Here is a 16,628-nt window from a genome sequence, read left to right as displayed (position 1 = left end):
GGGAGGGAGGGAGGGAGGGAGGAAGGAAGGAAGGAAGGAAGGAAGGAAGGAAGGAAGGAAGGAAGGAGGGAAGGAAGGAAGACACATATCTATAACAGACTCTCAGATCAAACAGGTCAAGATATTAAACTTAGAGCAATAATACAAAGTATCTCCAGCATAAAAAATTCCTTTGTTTGCCACTCAGGAGCCAGAAGAAAAGCAATTAAATAAAACTGCAAGTAGCTTTTTAAAAATACTTCTCTACTCATATTGACTATTCGAACATATTGGCAAACATGAGATAGATTTGTTATTCATTCAAGGACACTTAGAGGTTTGGATTTTCTTGTACAGTACATCCAATACTAGCTCAAATGTATATTGAAATTTTAAACATTGAACATGTAACCCTAAACTTAATTGCAACTGAAAAAAAGGAAGAAAAAAGATAAAAGAGTTGTTTGTTTGTTTGTTTTTTTAACCCAAACTGTTTTATCCAAAATTTTGTTCCATAGCTTTCATTAGATTACCTAACAGGGCAAATAAAGTTTAGCAATATGAACAGGTTCTATTTTGTCAGAAATATAATTTGGATCCAAATGCCTTTAATCAATTGGTGTGTTAATGTTACTGTTTCACCGTCTCAAGACTAAAATTTCAAAATAAAAGCTAGGGAACCTGCTTATGTCTATATATTTGTGTTGTCTGCATGTTCTTATGTTGTGTGTAGGTGCTATTTTCTTATCAGAATATATGAAAGTGCTCTGATTAACTTAAAAGAAAAAAGTGCCTATTTTATCAAAAATATAATAAAAAACTCAAATATTTTTAGTTAATGTGACTTAAGTAAATATTTGATAAATTATTTGATTTTAAATGTGTTGATAAAGTAAAAATAGAAATGTCTTCAGAATTGTCAGTGTACATTTTTGCCTAGATTTATTGGTCAGACAGTTTTATATTCATCTCTGATAGATGTTTTAAAGTGTCAAGGTTTGACACAAAGCTTGTAAAACTATGAATTTAGCCTAGAAATAGAATGATCTTGTTTAACATTGTTGATATAATCAAAACAGCTGCATCTTTTGAGGTGCTGGGAAAATATTCATTTATTTAACTTTAAGATTTTTATTTAGGTGAACACCTAATAATCATAGGTTATGAAAATGTTTAACAGGAAAACAACTTCAAACAATTACTAGCTTTGTCTAATATCTCAGTTTTCATAAGTAATCTAGGTAAACTGTTTAATATACAGTAGTTAAATTGAAATGGGATCAACATATATAAATAAACTTTTTATGTAATTTAAAGTCTTAATGTTATGTTAAATAAAGTGATAGATACTCATTAAATATCTAAGTCATTTTTAAATAAGATAAAATACTTGATATGTGAGAGATGGTTTATAATTTTTTGCCACCTAAGTTTTCACTAGAAACTAAGGTTACTAAGAGTTTAACATTTTAATCAATATATAATTCTATATATAAAGTATATCAAAAGATGTGTTTTAATGAGAAAGGCATAAAAATATATTCTTTATTCAGAAAAAAAGATCAATTTTGTCTAAATTCAGAGTTTATTATAGGTTGTCTCAAAAAGTAAATTTAGGGAGGTAATAGAAACAAGATAGAAAGGAACCAGTAAGTAGGAGAGGAAAATGTAAAGACATTTGTAAGTATGGGAAGGCATTTTTTGGTAAGAAAGCTTAAAAATACAATAATTTTGTATGAGATAGAAAATTGTGTAGTAAATTTTTGTTCTGGAGTACAATGACTGGTTATTTAAGAAAAGAAAAGGGAAGTATAGGGCAAAGCAGAAATTCTAAATATGTTACCAAAGGCCTATGCAGGTTGTAAAAGGTCTGTAAAGAATGAATTTATAAAAGAAATTTTTGTGATAAAGTTGGCTATTATTACAACAAAATTATTTATAAGCCTTTTTAAAGATTGAGCTTTAATATTAAAAATACATTAATACAAAACTAAAAAATGTAGTCCACTAGGTTAGAACAAGGTTTGTTTTGTTTTTTAAAAAAATGTATTTTAAAGATGAGGTCTCACTATGCTGCCGAGGCCGAAGTTGAACTATTGGGGTCAAGCAATCCTCCTGTCTCAGCCTCTCAAGTAGCTGGGACTACATGTGCATACTACTATGCCTAGTTTGTTTCTTTTCTTTCCTTTTTTTTTTTTTAATGAAGTATTGATCTGTTCTTAGTAAACAGCTTAAACAGTATTGTTTCTTTTCTCTCCTTTTTTTAATGAAGTATCTATCTGTTCTCAGTAAACATTGCAAGAGGTTTTGATTTTTATTCTGAAATCAATTTCTTTAAATTTTTTATAATCTCCTGAATTGCAGCTTCTTGTTTTACGGGTTCTAGTTCTGTCACGTTGCTTCCTGAGAGTCATTTAATTTCTCTAGTTTCAGGTTAAAAATGCTCCCTTTTCATTTAGAATGGTAATTTCATTTCTTAAGGTAGAGTTTTCTTATTGAGGCTTCTCAGATTTCTAGCTCAGAAATTCAACTTCTGCTGTGCGTAATTTGCAGGTCATACGTTATTGCTTTTTGCTCTTCCTGTTTCTCCCCTTGACAAAGTCTGGAATGGTAAGTCTCTCCTTTCACTTTTTTGTTAGCTCCTGTAACTTTTTTTTCTTATGGCTCTAACTCTACTCTTATGGCCCAATGCTAAAATGTTTATCTTGAACTTTTAGAAAAGCAATGATTCCCTCCAATATAACTTGATTCTGTACTCAGCTTTTCTTGATGAGTCTGAATTAGTCCATGTAATCCCTGTCTTGGGTATTAGTTTTCTTGTTACTTCTTTTATAATACAGTGTATACTCATAAACTTGGAAACATTCTCTTCTTTTGTAAAATTAAATTGAAGTACTTATTCATCAGGCTCAAATTCCAGGTTATCTAAATGGGCTTTCCATAAGAAAAAGGAATCACACTTCAGAAAGTATTGGGTTTTTGTTTGTTTGTTTTTATTGTTCTGGTACTCAGCATAAGAAACAAAGATTTTGTATTTATCAAGATAACTTTATGTTGCTTTTATTAGGTTTTTGATTACTTAGGAAAACTGAGCTTTAAAAGAGTTAAGGTTTTTTTTTTTTTAATATCCATGTAACTTGCTGTGTTGCTTTTGAAGTATTTTGTTTATTACACTGGTTAAATGAACGATTATTATTTCACAGTGACCTGTGATCTGTTTTGATAAAGTGTTTTAAACCTTTTGGCATCTTTGATGGGCTTCCTTAGTGTCAAAATTATAAATTAAATTTTTTGACCTACAATTAACTTTGAGATTTTCTTGTCAAGCCCCTGGAGAACATCAAAAGATGTATCTCCTTTCTTGCAGAGATATTAGATGAGTAAGTATATTTGGCGAGTTAAATGGGAAGCACTGGCCATTGATAAATGATACTAGATCTTCTTTCAGTTACATTTATGGATATGTTTTTTATGTTAGTGTTCAAAAATTATTTATGTAATCCTCCTCATTTTCCTTTAAAAATCTTTGTCTTCCTTTACCTCTTTGGCCATGCACATTGTTTACTATGACGTATACTCTCACTGTCATGTCCTATTCCCAAATAAATATTATTTTCTTTTAGAGAGCCTTTCCATTTTGTATTTAGGTTGATAAGTTAAAGGAGATTATTCTTGATAAGGTGGGTGAACCTCATCCAATTATTTGAAGGCCTTAAGCACAAAAAGTGAAGTTTATTGGAGAAGAAGGAATTCTGTCTCAATACTATAAAATAGAAGTACTGCCTGAGTCTCCAGCCTTCTCTTTCTTGTCCTGCATATTTTAGACTCAAGCTTGCAACAGCAACTCTTGCTTGACTTTCTAGTTTGCTGGCCTGCTTTTTCAATTTTGGACTTGCCTGCCTCCATAATCATGTGAGCCAATTCGTGAAAATAAATCTCTCTCTCTCTCTCTCTCTCTCTCTCTATATATATATATATATATACACACACACATATATATATATTCAGTCATGCATTCATGCATTGCTTAATAATGGGGATGTGTTAAGGGAAATGTGTCATTAGGTGATTTCATTGTTGTGTGAACATCATAGAATGTACTTACACAAACCTAGATAGTATAGCCTTCTACATACCTGGCCTATAAGGTAGAGCCTATTGCTCCTAGGCTACAAACCTATATAGCATGTTACTGTGTTAAATACTGAGGTAATTGTAATACAATGGTATTAGTATATCAAAATATAGAACAGGCCCGGTAAAATAGGACATACAAGATTAAAAATAGTACTCCCGTATAGGGCACTTACCATGAATGGAGCTTGCAGGGCTGGAAGGTGTTCTGGGTAAGTCAGTGAGTGGTGAGTGAATGTGAAGGCCTAGGACATTACCGTACACTACTGTAGACTTTATAAACACTATACACTTAGGTTACACTAAATTTACAAAACCTTTCTTTCTTCAATAATAAGTTAACCCTAGCTTACTACAGCTTTTTTATGTTTAAACTTTTTAATTGTTTTTAAGTTTTTGATGCTTTTGTAATAACACTTACTTAGCTTAAAACACACAGTATAAAGATGTGGAAAAATTCTTTCTTTGTTTATGTCCTTATTCTACAAGCTTTTTCCTGTTTTTAAATTTTTATTTGTTACTTTTTGAACTTTTCTGTTGAAAACTGAGGCACAAACACATACATTATTCTAGGCCTGCATGGGTTCAGGATCATTAATATCACTTCTTCAATGTCCACATCTTGTCCTCATGGAAGGTCTTCAGAGGCAGTAACAGGCATGTCATCCCCTATAATAGCAATGCCTTCTGGAATACCTCGTGAAGGACCTGCCTGATGCTGTTTCAGAATTAACTTTTTGTTTTGTTTTTGTAATAAGTCAAAGGCATACACTCCAAAATAATGACAAAAAGTGTAGTACAGTAAATACATAAACCACTAACATAGTTATTTATTATCATCATCAGGTATTATGTACTGTGCATAATTATATATGTTATACTTTCAAATGACAGGCAGTGAAGTAGGTTTGTTCATGTCAGTGTCATCACGAACATGTAAGTAATGTATTGCATTATGACAGCTACAACATCACTTGGCAAAAGGAAATTTTCAGCTCCATTATAATCTTATGGGACCACCATCATAGATGAGCTCCATCCTTGACCGAAACATCATTATATAGTACATCACTATATATGTATATCTTATTGGTTTTGTGTCTCTCGAGAACCCTTACCAATACACATGCCAAACGGTAACCTCTCGTGGGCAATTATGTAGCCTGACTGGTACCATCATCCATCCACCCACTCATTAATTCATTAATTCACTCAAGTTTTTTTAAGCATCTATATATAATGCCTGTGAGATTACACAACAAAGAAACACCTCAAAGAACTTCCATGCTAGTAAGAGAGACAGCCTGCATATTAAACACATAAATCACCCAGTCAAGGGGCAGTAATGGAGCCATGGAAAAAGTGCAGAAGTAGCAGATAGAGTAACAGCAGCTGGAGATGATGTGTGAATACTTCGTGGAGGAAGTATTGTGAACACAAAACAGCTTTAAACCCCGCCAACATCATTCAGCAAAGATGAAGGTGTTTTGAAACATTCATTAATCCTTTAAAATCCAATATGTAATATCATCTATGCACACACCCCAGGACTAGATTACAATAATTTTCCTTCTTAAAAAAAGATTGAGCACTTAAGTTTCTTTTTTTCTCAATCTAGAAATATTATTAAAATGCATTTAGCATAAGAAATAAAAATTTGTAACAGTGTCAGGCTTATATGGACATTCATTATATATGTTTTTGAACTTTTATTTTAAGTTCACGGGTATAAGTGCAGGTTTGCTACCTAGGTGAACTGTAATAGTTTTTCCATGTGGGAACAAAAAATAACCACAACAAAAGAAGCATATGTAAGAAATAACATGATAATATATACAGAGAGGAGGAAAGTTTTGCCATGTTGACCTTTCAATTGTCTTTTAATCTTGTCAGAATAATCCCATTTCCTTTTCTTTTTCTTATATATTCTGATGATCATTTTTTCTGATCTATTTTTACCTAATGCGATCCTGCTCAGGTCACAACTCAACATAAGAAATCAACTTTTCTTTTTCCTGTACGTCTTTTAGGGACTCACAAGTTAATTTTCATCCTTCTATTAAATTATAGGATAAAATTATAAAACAAAAACATAAGATTCTGAACCAAATGAACTATCGATGTATTGAACTGAACGGAGTCATTTAGACCTTTGAGTACGCCCTTGTGCAGTGAGTACAAGAAAGCTACAACTAAGCTCGCTACCGTTTTTTACTGCCTGTCACAAAAATGCCCCAAAGCTGGTCTGTATCAGCCACTCCAGTTTACAAATGAGAAACCTGAGGCACTAGAAGGTAAAGTAATTTTATTCTGTGCGTCAGCAGAGCCCTGGAAGGCCATGAGGAAATATGAGCTGCAGGCAATTCGGGGTAAGATAGTTCTTAAGTCAGTGAGCAACCCTCTGAAGAGGCAGATTTAAAATTAAAAGCTATAATTAACTGTCTAAGCTGAAGCTTTCTACTGTCCTGTTCATTAGGAAATAATAAAAACAATTTCATATAATTTGAAGAAATAAGTAGAGGAAGGCTGATTAGAAATGGGGAACCTCTGTGGGCTGTGCATGTGTAATGACACTGTGCTAATGACACTGCTGCTGTTGTGGCACGTGTGAGTGTGATCACTGTATTCATGCAGTAGGAGCTAATGTTCGAGTGCACAGGATGAGTAATATAGTACATGCAGGTAACAATGTACTCCTGGATACCGGGGGCTCTGAATCATTCAGAAAAATATTTTAAAAACCACCAGACTCCTCACAATTCACTCCTATAGCTAGTAGGAAGGTAACGCATTATTAAGTGATGGAGTTTGAAGTTTGGACCAAGAATGATAACCCAAGATGGCAGCCCAAGCAGATATAAGAGGCTGAGAAGCTGAGGAAACTGGGAGATTGGAGTGCATGGCTTATAGACTCCGCTATGCCCTGAACTTGCTTCATCTTTCTGGGCAAGTTTTTTCCTGTCTGTTTCTTCATTTGCAATGAAAGAAAGGAGCTGGATTAGGTGATTTCCAGGGTCCCATACACTCTTGCATTCTCTGATAGCATATTGTGTAACCTGTTTCTCCTGGAGTTCCAGGAGAGACCTGCTCTGCAGCCAGCACCTGCAGGGCCACTTCCAGGCAAGCATATCAATGAACAGCTGATCATATTCTGTAAACTCAGCACTTCTGCTGTTTTCCCTCTTCCTGTAGTAGTGACCTCTCCTTCCCAAGAGAGGCTACTCCTTAACTGGGAAGACTGCTCTGAGGCTCCTCCCAGGATATGATGGAAACAGCAAGTAATTTCAAGTCTGATTTGAAGAGTAGAGTTCAAATCCTGTTTTCTGTAATTACTAACTGTGTGCTGGTGGTGGTTTCATACCGACTAGCCATGTGACCTGAGGCTCTTTCTAAGCCACAGTTTCTTGATCCATGAAATGAATATAATAATAGTATCTATTTCACAGTTTTATTGCATGAATTAAAGAAAAAAGATAATAATAAGTGATTCTGCCTAAAAGACTATCTGGTAGATTTCAAAAATGTTAGTTCTGTCCCTGCTCTTTTCACACTCTATGCTTTATTAGTGCTTAAAGATAAAGGACGATACTCCAAAAGTCAAATTTTAGATAACATCCAGTGATGAAGGATAGATTTGGCTTCTCATCCTTGCAACTCCATTATCTAGGCAGTTACATACTCTACTGAAACAGCAGGTCTAGATCTTAAGTACACCACCAATTCTCGTTTGATTAGACTAGAAACGTGGGCCGTAAGCTAGCAACCCGCTAAAGACTGGGTAAGAGTAAATAGCAGTGTGAAGGCCCTTTATACAAGTCTGACATTCCTTATTTATGCCATACCTGTGGGGCTGAAGAGCTAAAACAGAACATAGAAATCCTTCCAATGTGGTCAATGGGGGAATGTAATGGATGATGATGTAATGCTTTTGTGAGCCAAAAGAAACTGGAGCAACTCAATTGCCCAGAGAAACAAGAGTAAATAGGCAGGATCATGGCCCAGGAGTGAGGACTAGGATGTGGTAATGCAAACACTGTTTTATATATATATATAGCCAACTACAGCAAGGAAGAGGTAAGAAATTTACCCACTGAATTCAGACCTCCTATAAATATTATTCCTTCCTACCAAGATCTAAATCTTCTATAAAATGAAATTTCTTTTTAGGAGGACACCAGCAGCTGCTCATTGGCTAGAAAAATCAAAATTGAATATGTGAAAGTTCCTCACTATCCATTACTCTGAAGAATACAAAGAACACTTAAGACAAGATGTCTATCTGGACTAAGTGTTCTTGGTCCCTTTGCCCCTTTGTAGAATGCAAATACCCTGAGGCCAAATGGTCTTGCTACTGTTTACTGAGTTGGTTGGTTCCCCATCTCCACATCCCCTACCTGCATTTTTTTTTTTTTTTAATGTCTTGGCTTAAGTTCTAAGAAAATAAACCATGGTAAGAAGCATGGCCAAAAAAAAAAAAAAGTGCTTTATACTACACTTACAATGTCTGGGTCCTCATAAGACAGAGAGAGACTAAATTACCTGAAGCTGCACACTAGCAACTATACTAGAACAAGAAACCAAGTTTCTTTCAGAGAATCAAGGATGGTTCTAAATGTGTTGCCAGTTTATTTTAGTTCCAGGCATAAAGCCAGGTTTGGAAGCTGCAAAATGTAAAGAAGGTGTGGTCTCTGATCCTAAGGCACTGAAAAATTAATGAGTGCAACAGACTATTTCTCCTTTGCTATTGTTAACAGGTTGGAACTCAGCATTGAGAGCTTCTATTTGCAGAGGTAGATGCCCAACAGCAAAGTGGTTAAGGTGACTCAGACAGTGTAAACCTAAGGGCAAAATGGTGCCAACCTTGCCACCACACCCTCTGCATGCCTGGTCTTTCCCTTTGTCTTTTCTGAGTCACAGTTTGCAGACTAATAGCCAAGAATAAGGAATGATCCTGGGACCCATGGACAAGTTTGACACTATGAAGCAGTTTCCAGACATCGTATTCCCATGGGTTTCTTGTTCACACCCTTGGCATTGTGTAAATCTATGCGCTGCGTCCATTATCTATGTGGTGCATCCATTATCACACCACTTAGTGTTTCTCTCAACAAAATGCTTAAAATTAAGCTAATGTGTTATCTTCAAAACAAAGGAAATGAAAATGCTGTACTAGTTTTGTTAGTTGTTCTAAAATCTTGAGAAACTGAACACATATAGGACCAATTCCTGCTGTTCTTAGGCAGACATTTTTGCAGTCTCTAAAATGCAGAGATTGCCAATGAAATGTTTTAGATTCCAATTTAAATGAAGCATGGCTCTTGGTTTTCTTGGCATGAATCAAGGTGAGCTTAGATTTTCAAGACAGATATAATACCTTATGAATTCCTGACTGAAAATAAAGGACAAAATTACTATTTGCAAATGCACAGTGTATATGAACTATAGAGTGTGTCTGGGACTATAAGGTAAAATAATGCCATCTGAATGATTCATTGAAATTATTGGTGTTTCTCAAGCTATTTTTATTTTCTCACATTAGTAATTGTGTGAAAATTACTAACGTAAGTAAAGTTGAGTGAGTGGGTGCTATCACGGGTCAGCCAGGATCCCAGCTTTTATGTTGTACCAGCTTGACAAAATGCTTCTGAAGGAAAGATGGAGGCGTCTGTGGTCAGGCTTTGGCATGCACACAGAAGCCATGGAGCCTGACCAGCTCAGCAATAAGAGTTTTAAGAGGTTGGCAAAGAAATGGCAAGATCTGTTGTAGAAGACAGTAGATATGGGTGTATCTGCTTAAATATGAGATCTTGATCTATTTCCTCTCCATGAAAATGCACATTAGGTTATAGACCTTCCTGAGAAAAACAATTTGAAAGAACCATCCATCCTCATAATATTCTTTTTTTACTCAAGCAAAATAGATTAATGCAGGGAAAAAGAAGAACCAAGTATGGTTGTATTGGTCCATTTTCACACTGCCGATAAAGACATACCTGAGATTGGGCAATTTACAAAAGAAAGAGGTTTAAATGGACTTACAGTTCCACATGGCTGGTGAGGAAATCATAGTAGAAGGTGAAAGGCACGTCTCACATGGTGGCAGACAGGAGAAGAGACCTTGTGCAGGGAAACTCCCCCTTATAAAACCATCAGATCTCATGAGACTTACTATCATGAGAATAGCAAGGGAAAGACTTGACCCCATAATTCAATTACCTCCCACCAGGTCCCTCCCACAACATATGGGAATTCAAGATGAGATCTGGGTGGGGACACAGCCAAACCATATGGGCAGTTAACAGATAAGTAAGAACTTTCACTGGAAGGTAAACATTGACTGTCAAATGCTGAAGGTATTCAGGCTATGCTCACTAACTCAAGAATGAGACAACTGACTCCTAATCACTGAATGCATTTGAGATTCTTTTCAAACTGACAATGTTTATACAAAATTAGAAAGGAGCAGGCTTTCCCTTTATCTATGTGCATGTACCACAAATCTAGTAAACAAGTACATGACGACTTTGTGCAAAGAAGAAGTGACCTTAATGTAGTTTGGAGGAGCTAGAGATGCTGCAGGAGACAATGGCCCACAGTCCTGCACCCCAGTCCAGCCCTCTACTGCTGGAGGCACTGTTCATGTGGTGAAAGTAGAAAATGTCCTTACATTAGTAAGCTCCTTTTAAAAATTCCTGCTCTGAAAAAATAAACAAGAGAGCCAGTGAGTTCTGCAGGGGGATGCGGGGGTTGAGTGGTAGAAAACACAAAATCGGATCTATAACTTATACTGAGCTACCTGGATAAATCCCACATGGATCAAAAATTTAGATGTTAAGGGAAAATAATAAAAGAAGAAGAAAAATGCAAATTTCTTTATAACTAGAAACCAAAATTCATGAAGGAAAAGTTTTTTGTTAGATGAAATAAAATTTTTGTAAAGTTTATTTCTGCAAAAAATTGTGAACAAAATAAAAAACAATTGACATATTGGAAAAAAAATTTGCAATTCATATAACAAAAGGTTAGTCTCCCTAATATATAACGCTTCCAGAAATTCATTTAAAAAACCCAACAATCCAAAAGAAAAATGGGCAAGGAATGAACAAATGGTCCACAAAAAAGTAAATAATGACTCTTACACATATGAAGAAACACAACCTCTTCAATAGTAGGGTACATGCAAATTGAAACTACATTGAGACACAATTTTCTACCAATCGATAAAAATCCAAAGTAGTAGCACTCTGTTGTCCTGACTGCAGAGAAATAGGTGCTGTGATGCATCACTGGTGGGATGGTAAATTACTATAACTCCTACAGAGAACTATTTGCATTATATATCAAAATTACAACTGCCTATTTAATTTGACCAAGCAATTTCACTTCTTGATGTTTACACAAATTTTTCACTACAGCACTTTTTTATAATAGTACAAATCAGTGAGAGAAGTTAAATAAGTTGATACATTTGTATGATAGAATTCTATATAGCAGTTTACCCAAAAAACAGGAAATGAAATATCTACTGATATGGAATAATTCTATGATTCATTGATAAGAAAGAAATGGTGCATTCTAGTATGTACAACATGCCCATTCGGGGGAGTGGGAAATTGATCAGGAACCTGTATGCACATTCACTGGCATATTCAAGAAGTAACTCTGGAAGGTCATCTAAGATATTGCTAACAGTGCCTGCCTGGATGGTGAACGGATGGAGCCTGAAGGTAGGAAGAAGAATTCCAGTTCTTGAAAAGAATGAGTTTCCAGAAGTACAGCTTTCTGGGATTAGAGGTACAGTCTAGGATCATAGAACTGACCAGGCTTCGTGGCCTACTAGGGATCAGACACACGATTTTGGCTTCATTATCCCAGAGTTCATGCCAGCAGCACTGGCCAGCTCGCAGGCTATAGGAGCACAGCCCATTCCAGAATCAAAGATTAAAGTTAGAAGCTACATTAAGGAGCCTTTGAAATAAGATTTGAGCTCAAGGCTTCTAAGTCCTTCTTTTATTCTACTTATCTTCAATTAGACCAACAGTTCTCAACTGCGGAAAATTTTGTCCCCAGGGCACAATTTTGATGGTCGTTACTGGGAAAGGAGGGAGTATGCTACTAGTGTTTTGTGGCTAGAAGCCAAGGAAGCTGCTAAACATCCTACAATGCATAGGAGCAAAAAATAAAACAAAATAAAATAAATTTAGCCTAAAATAGTAAAATTGAGATTGAGAACCTTGCCCTAGATAAGATGCCAAAGGAAAGATGAAACTTGTGAGGCCAAGCGAAAACAAATTAAGGAATTGTGTACCATAAATAACCTTTCAATCCACCCCTGTGTCTGAGGTAGCTTAATTAGAGTCCTGTGTAGGGGCAAGAGAAGGATGATTTTTCTATACGCTGGTGTGACAAACACTGTAAAACTTAATCTTTTATCAAACACGAGCTAGATCTTAAAGTACAGTGCCATAGTCAAAGAATAACAATTCCTTAAATTTCTACATGTGCTGGAAATTGTTTTCCAGTGTTGGCACCTGTCTTTACTGCCCATTTCACTCACAGTCACAATGAGGCTTGATTTACGGAAGACCCGCTATTTAGAAACCCTGCAGAGCATCAGTAAAATCCGCGCTCCCACTGCAGAAAGGCTGCTGTCTCTGGGAGGTAGCTGAGCAGCTGCTAAGGAGTCTCCCTTTACTGCCGGCGGCAAAGAGAAAGAAGAAAGAAGCGCTGACTCACTCACTGCCAGACAAATGGGGCGGGGGTGCAGGGGAAAGGGGAGAGAGACGTCTGGAAGAGATGAGAGAATCACTCGGGGAATCATTTCCGATGGCAGAAACACAACAAAACTGCATTCCGATGCCAGGGAAAACATAATCAGAAAGAATGATTCCAAGTAGTAAAGAATAGATAATCAGCAGAGTGGAAGACAGTGCTGGCATTCTCCTCAAATGAGCACCACTGTTCCCAAGCCGCTAATCGTATTTCCACGGGAGCTACGTGGTGAGGACCAGATCAGGACCTGGGACGTTCCGAGAGTGGCCACGCGGCTTCCCTTAGGATGCCTGGTATTTATCCCGTGCCTGTGGGAAACGGCCACTTTCTCACTTTTGCAGGAATTGGGGGGGGTGGGGGGGAAGGCCGGACATGGTGGTTCATGCCTGTAATAACAGCACTTTGGGAGGCCGAGGCGGGCGGATCATCTGAGGGCAGGAGTTCGAGACCAGCTTGACCAACATGAAGAAACCCCTTCTCTACTAAAAATACAAAATTAGCCAGTAATCCCAGCTACTTGGGAGGCTGAGGCAGGAGAATCGCTTGAAGCCAGGAGATGGAGATTGTGGTGAGCCGAGATCATGCCATTGCACTCCAGCCTGGGCAACAAGAGCAAAACTCCATCTCAAAAAAAAAGAAAAAGAAAAAGAGGTGTGGTGCCCCTCTGCCCTGCAGAACGCTGCCTGGAGATTTGGCTTCATGGAGCTTTTCCTGACTTCCTTATGGAGCCAGTTCAGCACTCTCAATGAATGAAACAGTGACCTTCACAGCACTTCCACACTCCTCCATTCTCCTTCAACTGATTGTCACTGAGTCATCATGTTGCAATCTCTTCTTAAACTGTTCTTTATTCTGCTAGTTTCAATTATTCCCTCCTGGCAAGATTGTGAAACTCTGGCTGGTGCTGAATAAGAGGTGGAACTCAGGCACTTAGAGATACAGTACTAGTGAACTCCGTGGGGAGGCAGGGAGGAAGTCAGACTCCTAGGTTAAAGCAACTCAAACAATACTGACCAATTATCATTGTCTACTAGTTTATGCCCTTGTGGGAAAGTACTAGCCATGAAAAATCCCTGAAAAATGACAGAAAACAGCATGCTCCTCAAGAAATGAATAAGAATCTACCTCCGATCTTTTTCTCCTTTGAAGGCTCACTGGGAAAACTATTCCATGCAGAGACGAAGATTCGGGATTAGCCACTATAATTGTCTAGCTACTGAGCCAGGTTTGGCATTTCCTTGGAATGATACTAAAAATCTGAAGAACTGCAGTTTGCATGACTTTTAGTGCCGTATTTGAGGCACTTGCCACATACCTTATCTTATTCAATCCTTGCAACACCCCTGGGAAATTGTTGTAGTATTTCCCATTCTGAAGATCAAGAAACCAAAGCCAGAAAGATGACTGTAAATTGCTTAAAATCACCCACCCCATAACATAGATGTTTCTTCAATGCTAAGATCACAGAGCCCACAACATAGATGACTTTTCTAAACCCTGGTGCTACAAACACTTTGTAGCAACCAGAAAGAATTTGACAGAACAGAAGCAAAGAAGATTTCTTTAGCATTCACTACGTGTCAAGCACTGTGTTAAGTGTTTGCAGTCGTTACTTTCTTTTTAATCCTGATCACAATCCTGTAATGTGGGTGCCATCATTTTCAACACTGACTAACGGAAGATTATCTAGAACAAGATAGATATACATGGCAGGAGGGTGGGATCTCATTAACAAAAATTGAGAGGTACAACCTGCTTCACCAGCTGAAAATATTGTCAAATCTCCTATTTTTTCTGTTAACAGTTTAGGAATTCACATACACTCATACTAGAAAGTCTGAGATCTCATACTAGGGTATGAACACCGTATACATGTTCTCTCACTGAAACTGTTCAAGAATCCCACGATCTTACTCAGTTCAAAAGAATTAATTATCTTTCCAAATGCCAGGCAGACAGTAAATTAGCATCTGGCTGGTCCCCTCATGTCACTGATTCTGTTCCTTTTGCCTCAGCATCTATTATTGCCACACAGTGTCTCACAGAACACTTTGGTGTTTCCAAGGCCCCAAGGTCCATAGGATAATCACTGTCTCTCTCGGTAAAGCCTCTACTTGTCCTGATTATAGCAGAGGCTCCTGGAAAACCTGCCTATTTGAGCTGTTTACTTTGTACACACATATTCAACCATTGATACCAAAACAGGACTGGCATGCCTGAGTAGAGTGGGTCCACAGGGTTCTCAGCCTTATCTGCCTCCTGTATCAGAGTCAGCCCTGTGCCAGGGGTCTCTAGGCCCTAGCTACAGTACACGCTCCCTTTTCATTCATTGCAACCTTCCCTCCAAGACCTGTGATGTTCTTTCCTACCAGGGGACATCTTTCATTGACATTCCAACACAGTGGAAAGGTTTTTCTAACACCAAAACCCATGAAGAAAACAAAACAAGAAAACAAAACAACCTTTATTTCTTTACTTCCAAGCAGTTACTTGGTGCCTGGGTAAATTTTCCCACTTTCTTTTCAGGACCATTTTCTAATCCAAATGACATTGGAAGGGTCACTTACAGGGGCCCATGTATGGTCTATTATTTCTCCTCCCCCCACCGCCAGGACAATAGGTATATGTTGGCCTTACCTCACCATAACTGATGCAGGCTCCTCAAGTAATTTCTCCTATAATAATAATAATTTTTTTTAAAGTGCCTCAAGGTGATTCAGCCTCTAGGCATAGAATAACTTGACACAATTTTCAGAGTTCAACATCACTAGACACTCTTAACTTTGTGTGTGAATCCATCAATTGGACAACATTGTTAATTCTACCAGTGCTATCTGTTCCCCCTAAATATGCCCAAACAGTTTATATTGAGATCTAAGCTACATATTTTCTCAAACTACTGGCATAAAATAGAAACAAACATCTAAATAATTCAAAAACATCTTAATAACTAACCCATCACTGTGGAAGTCACAGCTCATAAATACCTTTGGTTCTATCAACATACAGTTATATGATGTTAGACTTGGTGCTGCAGATGGTGTGTTTCCTTGTGACACATTATAAGCAAGATAAAATGCATAAATGTCCCTAAAACAAGAACAAAAGAGAGAAACAAAATCCTAACCACAGGAAGCAGGCTAGAATCTTATTTTGTGAAGCCATGAGACATTTCAAATAATGAAAAAAAACTTCCTTTACCCCTTTACCCTGGGAGGAATGTTGAACATTTAAAGGAATGTTACCTCATCAGATAGATAGCGTTAAACACATGTGCTTTCTTCTTTTGTTCTCTTCCAGCTCCTCATTAAAACAAAAGACAATAAACTTTGCCTTAAAGGTATAAACCATAGGGGCAAAAAAATGGGAGAGGGCATGGCAGCATCAAAAATCTTGAAAACAGGAGATGAAAAAAGCAGCCCTAGGTGTAATGGCTCACACCTGGAATCCCAGCACTTTGGCAGACTGAATCAAGCAGATTGCTTGTACTCAGAACTTTGAGACCAGTCTGGGCAACATGGCAAAATTTCATCTCTACCCGGGAGACGGAAGTGGGAGGATTTCTTGAGCCCAGGAGGTTGAGCTTGCAGTGAGCTGAGATCACACTACTACACTCCAGCCTGGGCAACAGAGTGAGACTTTATCTCCAAAAAAGGAAAAGAAGGGAATGGAAGGGGAAGGGGAAGGGAAGGGGAAGGAGAAGGGGAAGGAGAAAGGCAGGGGAAAGGGAAAGGCAGGGGAAG

Source organism: Mandrillus leucophaeus, unplaced genomic scaffold, assembly GCF_000951045.1.
Source record: "Mandrillus leucophaeus isolate KB7577 unplaced genomic scaffold, Mleu.le_1.0 Scaffold826, whole genome shotgun sequence".
Classification (NCBI taxonomy): domain Eukaryota; kingdom Metazoa; phylum Chordata; class Mammalia; order Primates; family Cercopithecidae; genus Mandrillus; species Mandrillus leucophaeus.
The sequence above is the reverse complement of the archived record's forward strand: the minus strand, read 5'-3'. Positions refer to the sequence as shown.